General features: G+C 40.3%; 1 pseudogene; it reads left to right on the forward strand.

Annotated features, from left to right (window-relative positions):
- The first annotated feature begins 224 nt into the window (after window positions 1-224).
- On the forward strand, window positions 225-847 carry LOC125351033 (annotated as a pseudogene).
- The last annotated feature ends 5,710 nt before the right edge of the window (window positions 848-6,557 follow it).

Consider the following 6,557-nt stretch of genomic DNA (forward strand, 5'->3'; position numbering starts at 1 on the left):
AAATAGAGGGCTATCCAGTAGCAGGAGGCCTTTAAGGCATGAGACAAAATCTATAAAGAATCTACCTAATGCATACTGTAGTTAAGACAGAAAATATACTTGGCAAATAAAAATAATGAAAGACACAAGAGAGATGAGAGAAAGAATCCTACATACAAAATTCTACATACACTCTCTAGGGTGGGGCAGGGTTCGGAAGGGAGGCCTGTCCCCAGTGAGTGAAGATGAAGGGACCCCAGGGCTCAGTCCTTCCTCGTCTTTGTCCGGGGCTCTGGGCTTGCTGGGGGCCCAGTAGAGCCAGGAGAGGGCGAGGCGCCCGGGCGCGCAGCATGGGGACCTGGTGGACCTGGCCTGAGAACTTCGACGCTCCCTTGGTGTTTTCCCTGACGGAAGAGCAGCAGAAACGCGTGTTCGGCCTAGGGGACGCGTTCCTGCGCCGCACGGAGGAGCACAGCCCACCCTCCTCCAGCTGGAGCCCTGGTTCACAGCCGCGGGCCACACTCGAGTCACGGTGGTGGGGCCCCCCCAGGGCCAGGCAGTGGCTCCTCAACATGGCGTGGTATGTGGGGTACCAGGATGCCCCCTGCAAGCCGAAGGTCTGGAAATGCTGCGCTATGTCCGGAGCCAGCCCCTCACCACAGAGGACTTGGCCTTGGCTTCCATTGTTTGTCCCGACACCATGCTCCTGAGTGATCCCTTCTCTCAGGGCCCGAGCTCCAAGCTCCTGGGGTTGCCTGGGGGTAATTCTGTCATGAGGGGTGACTTCCCTGGGGAGCTGAGAAGGACATTCACTGTGTGGCTGCAGGTTGGAATCTGTGGCCAGCTTGTCTCCCCTGGGGCCCTCTAGGCATAAGTCTGAAGGGACTCTAAGGAAGTGTCCTACTGCTAAAGGAAACCCAGTACACCCAGCTCAGTTATCCCCAGTACCTCCGTGTTGGTCTCTGCTGTGTTCTCAAGCTGATCCATCCCACTGAGCCTTTCTATAATACAGCACCATCTAACTGCCAGTAAAGGCATACCACCTCAACACATGCCAAATTGTCACCTTAGCACTTAAATTCAGGCTCTTTACTCTTACGAGCTTACATAGATTACCATCACTTTTACCTCATAAAATTTGGGGGAAGCAAATTTCCATGAAATGTAGGGCACCAAGACACAATAAACAGTAATTCAAACAACAACAACAATAACAACAAAAATTCTACATACAAAAGAGAGGGGGGAGGTTGGGAATGTGGCCTAGTTGTAGAGTCCTTGCCCAGTATGCATGCAGCCCTGGGTTTGATTCCTCAGCACCACATATACATAAAAAGCCAAAAGTGGCACTGTGGCTCAAGTGGTAGAGTGCTAGCCTTGAGCAAAAAGAAGCAAGGGGCAGTGTTCAGGCCCTGAGTTCAAGCCCCAGGACTGACAAGACAGAGAGAGAGAGAGAGAGAGAAAGAGATATTAATGCAACTAGGAAAATAGTGAAAAGAATAAATCACATTGTATTAGTAGATTCGATGAATACAAAGATAGACATGTGCAAACATAAGAATGTACAACCACTATGATATTCAGTATGGACGGTCCTCAATAAACTACTAAGAGGCTATCTTATGGTTCTTCCATACCATTCTTGGGCATATATCCGAAGAAGTTCAAGTCAATATACAATATAGACACCTCCACTCCCATTATTTATTATACCACTATTCATAATAGTCAAGGTATGGAATCATTCTAGGCACAGAGCAACCATGAATGGATAAATAAAATGGAGTATATACAGACAATGGATTATTATTCATACATAAATTAGAACAAAATTACAACACTAAAAAGAAAAAGGATAGAATCAAGGATCATCATGTTGGGTGAGATGAACTCAAAAGGCCAAATATCACATAACTTCACTCATAGGTAGAACCAGAACTAAAATGATGATGATGATGATGATGATGATGATGATGATGATGATGATGAACATGAGCACAAAAGAACTCTCTAATGGGAACAGGAGACACAGAGTAGGGGGGGCTAGTAGGTGCATACGATCAAACTAATATATATTTTTCAGACATATCTGTATATATGTATGTAATATATAATATGCATTATACATGTACATATAATGAAATTGTTTAAAAACTAAAAGAGGAGGATGAAAGTGTTGACAGTATCATAGAGGAATAAGTTTGATCAAAGTACATTGTATGCATCTCTGAAAATATAATGAAACCCTTTTGAACAATTTATGTTAAAAATAAACAGTAATAAAAAGTAAATAAATCTGAATTCTTGGCATTCAAGAAAACTAATTTCGGGGGATATAGCCTAGTGGCAAGAGTGCCTGCCTCGGATACATGAGGCCTTAGGTTCGATTCCCCAGCACCACATATACAGAAAACGGCCAGAAGCGGCGCTGTGGCTCAAGTGGCAGAGTGCTAGCCTTGAGCGGGAAGAAGCCAGGGACAGTGCTCAGGCCCTGAGTCCAAGGCCCAGGACTGGCCAAAAAAAAATTAAAAAAAAAAAAAAAAGAAAACTAATTTCTACAAAGCACAGAAAATGATTGACATGGTAAAAGGGCATTCTCTAGAATGTGAAAACATAATTACAAATCATATATATGATAAGAGATTAATATCTAGAGTACATAAAGAACTCCTATAATTCCTATAACTCCTAGAATTTCTATACTCTTATACAGTGTTTTATTGAGATAAATAATGTTGATAGTTTACATTATTGTCCCAATTTTAATATAAACATTTTTCAAAATAAAACAGGACAACTGATTCCACAGTACAGAATAAATTAAGAATTAATTGAAGTAAAATATACTTTCAGGACCATTTGGATGCTTGACCCAGTAATTACATATTTAACATGAAAAATACTTGTTAGTAGTATGACCTGTGCCTTTGAGGAAATTTAGCTTTAGTAAATGAAATTAAATCTTCTTAGTCTTGCTCCACTGAAGTCACAAAAATAAAAATAACTAGGATATTCCATCTTGGTAAGTTTAAAAGGGACAGAAAGTCAGTTGCTTACCCCATATCCATCAGAATATAGCCTATGGGCTCCATCCTGCTGTGACTACCTGTTTTCCAGTGTGCTTGAGCATGCAATGCCCATTTGACCTTTGGCTTTCTTCCATTCTCCACAGACTGTCACTGCATATGTCGTTACTAGCATTCTGCAAGAACTTGAGTTTCTTGGTTAGGGTCTGACAACCAACTAAACTCTACCTCTCACTTTTCTGTAGGTCTGGGTCCTGACTCTTAGTGAATATATCAATCCAAAGAACCTGAGAGAAATCAGTCTTGCTGAACTATCAGAAGTGTGAAAGGCTTTCAGAGTTCTTGCTAACTCATCAGAAGTGTGAAAGAAAGGCTTTCAGTAAAGCACTGGCATAACTGCGTCTATCTTTTTAAAGGATGTGTTGAAAGAGAGAAAGAAAGAAATACAATAACACACTTCAAAGGCTCTTGTAGTGGGTTTGGGGACAGAGACCACTTGTGAAGAGACAACCTGTGAAGCAGTGGCAGAGATAATAAAGGATCTGGAAATGTGGTTACAGCTTAGAGGCAGAAAACAAAAGTCAAGTCAGCACCAAGGTTGTGTAGATTATTATTAGCTGGATCAACAAAACAGCTCATTTGCTTCTGTATAACTTGTCCCTATTTTTTTTTTTTTTGCCAGTCCTGGGGCCTGGGCTCTAGAAATGTATAATTATTTTCAACAACAAAAACATGATAATATTTTTCTGATCCCAAACAAATACTGAGGCAGGCTAGAATAGGGAAAATGAGGTATGTCAAATGGCTGTGGGGAATTAAAACAAACAAACTTAAGCTTAAAGCAAATACAGGAGATAGTTATCCATCTACTTCCTTTCAGAGGGTTTTGTTTGTTTTTTTTTCTGCTTCCCTGCTTACTTAGTAAAGCTCTGCCAAGTTTTCTTACCATTGTGACTTGGCCAGAAATTCTTATTCTGCAATCAAAATCAAGGGCCCTAAGTGAAGAGTCACTACTTTTAAAAGGGAAACTTCACTGAACCTTACCTGCATCTGGTGACAATACCTTGAAATGCTGTTTTAGAAAATGTGAAAGTACAACAATGTTCATTGCAGCACAATTTGTCATAGCGAGAATCTGGAACCAACCCAGATGCCCCTCAGTAGACGAATGGATCAGGAAAATGTGGTACATATACACAATGGAATTTTATGCCTCTATCAGAAAGAATGACATTGTCCCATTTGTAAGGAAATGGAAGGACTTGGAAAAAATTATACTAAGTGACGTGAGCCAGACCCAAAGAAACATGGACTCTATGGTCTCCCTTATTGGGAATAATTAGTACAGGTTTAGGCAAGTCATAGCAGAGCATCACAAGGCCCAATAGCTATACCCTTATGAACACTTAAGATGATGCTAAGTGAAATGAACTCCATGTTATGGAAACAATTGTTATATCACAGTTGTAACTACTTTCAATGTCCCATGTGTATCTGTAGCTTCTATTATTGATGATATTCTTGTATCACCTTCCTGTGGTTGTACCTACACTATCTCTGTAATCTTATCTGAGTATATTGGAAACCGTGTATACTGGTATTGGAAGTAGGAAATTGAAAGGGAATACCAAATTTGACAGACACAGGGTAAAAAAAAGACAAACAACTACAAAAGCAATACTTGCAAAACTGTTTGGTGTAAGTGAACTGAACACTTCCGGGAGGGGGGGGAACGGAAAGGGGGAGGTGGGAGGGGGGTATGAGGGACAAGGTAACAAACAGTTCAAGAAATGTATCCAATGCCTAACGTATGAAACTGTAACCTCTCTGTACATCAGTTTGATAATAAAAATTTGAAAAAAAAAAGAAAATGTGAAAGTATAAATAGTTCGTCTTAGAGACAAGACCCTCTTTCCATTCAAGAATGAAGAAGAGAGAGAGAAAGAAAGGAGAAAAAAGTATTAAGTTATTAATCCTTCTGTTATCCATTTTCCCTAGGCAAACATTCCTGCTTTATTTAATAAATCAACTTCTGACTAATATGAACATGTGTGCGTTGCTTTACTTTTTGGCTTGCTTTACTTTTTTTGGTAAAAAATAAGTTAAGTCATGTTTTGTTTACTTCTGAAGTGCTGAGGCATGTGCATAGATGTAAAGGAACAACTTCAAATGTGTATTTACTCTTAGATTTGAGAGTTTTGCTCCATTTATAGAGCTTTTATCCTAAAAATATATTAACATACAATGCTACACCACTGTCATATCTATGGGGGGCAGGCAGTACTGGGGTTTGAACTCAGGGCCTTGCGCTTACTTAAGCAAATTCTCTGCCACTTGAGCCATACCTCTAGACCTTCCGTTGTCATATCTGAATTCCCTAAAAAACTGTGTTTCTCTGTAGCTTTTTTTAGTTGATGATCCTCTTGTATCCCCTTCCTGTAGTTGTCCCCACGCTATCACTGTATCTCATCTGAGTACCCTGGATACTGTACATACTGGTATTAGAACTAGGGAAGGGAAAGGGAATATCAAAATCCAGAGACAAAGGAAAAAAAGACAAATGACTACAAAAGCAATACTTACAAAACCATTTGGTGCAAACCAACTGAACAACTCATGAGGAGAGAAGTGAAGGGGGAGGAGGGGGGAAATGAGGGAGGAAGTAACAAATTGTACAAGAAATGTACCCACTGCCTTCCTTATATGTGAAACTGTAACCCCTCTGTACATCACTTTGACAATAAATAATTATTCAGAAAAAAAACAGCTGTGTTTCTTTCCTATACTCTGTTAGCACCAAGTATAGCCAGTAGTGACATTAAGTGCCAAACTTGCCGAAGTAGAATTTTTCACCTTTAGTTTTGCTAATGACCCACTGTAAAATACAACAACACTCTCAGGTTTCACTTGCCCCCCTCCCCCCACCAAGAAAGAAAAGAAAATGACTCATTTTCTGAGTCCACAGCCTTACTCCCTGACACGCCAACCATAATCATTGCAGAAACCACTACAGATATACTAACTGGAGCAATGTTTCTCCTTTAAGCCATAATTTGGGAGTTTTTTCTTCTAACTTCTTTTAAAAAGTAATGGAATGATTGTCAGTCTCCACTTTTCTTCTCTGCGACAGTTAACAACACCTACCATATTTTTTTCCTCCTGATGAGTTAGCCTGGAGTGTTCAGAGGAAAGCAAAAACTGCTTCTCAAAAAAAGCAGATGAATAATTGCTTACAAGGAAGGAGAAAGAGCCTAGCCAGAGGGAGTTGCCAAGTCCCTACTCAGTATCTCTTCCTCTGCCAAGGAACCATTTGTAGACTGCCCCATGATTTTCCATACTCAGGATTCAGAGTGATAGTCTTCATTTTTTAGATAAACTAGGGAGAAAACAAAGTGAATTAAGATAAATTTTAAAAAGAAGCAACAGGTATGGCTCCATTCACTGCTTCTTGAACTGAAATTGTGTCTAAGAAGCAAAAACCTCCTATCTGTGCATGTAAGAACAAAGCTCAACTACAAAAAGAATTTGGAATTGAACGTCAGTTTCCAGGCA

Source organism: Perognathus longimembris, chromosome 5 (genome assembly GCF_023159225.1).
Source record: "Perognathus longimembris pacificus isolate PPM17 chromosome 5, ASM2315922v1, whole genome shotgun sequence".
Lineage (NCBI taxonomy): Eukaryota > Metazoa > Chordata > Mammalia > Rodentia > Heteromyidae > Perognathus > Perognathus longimembris.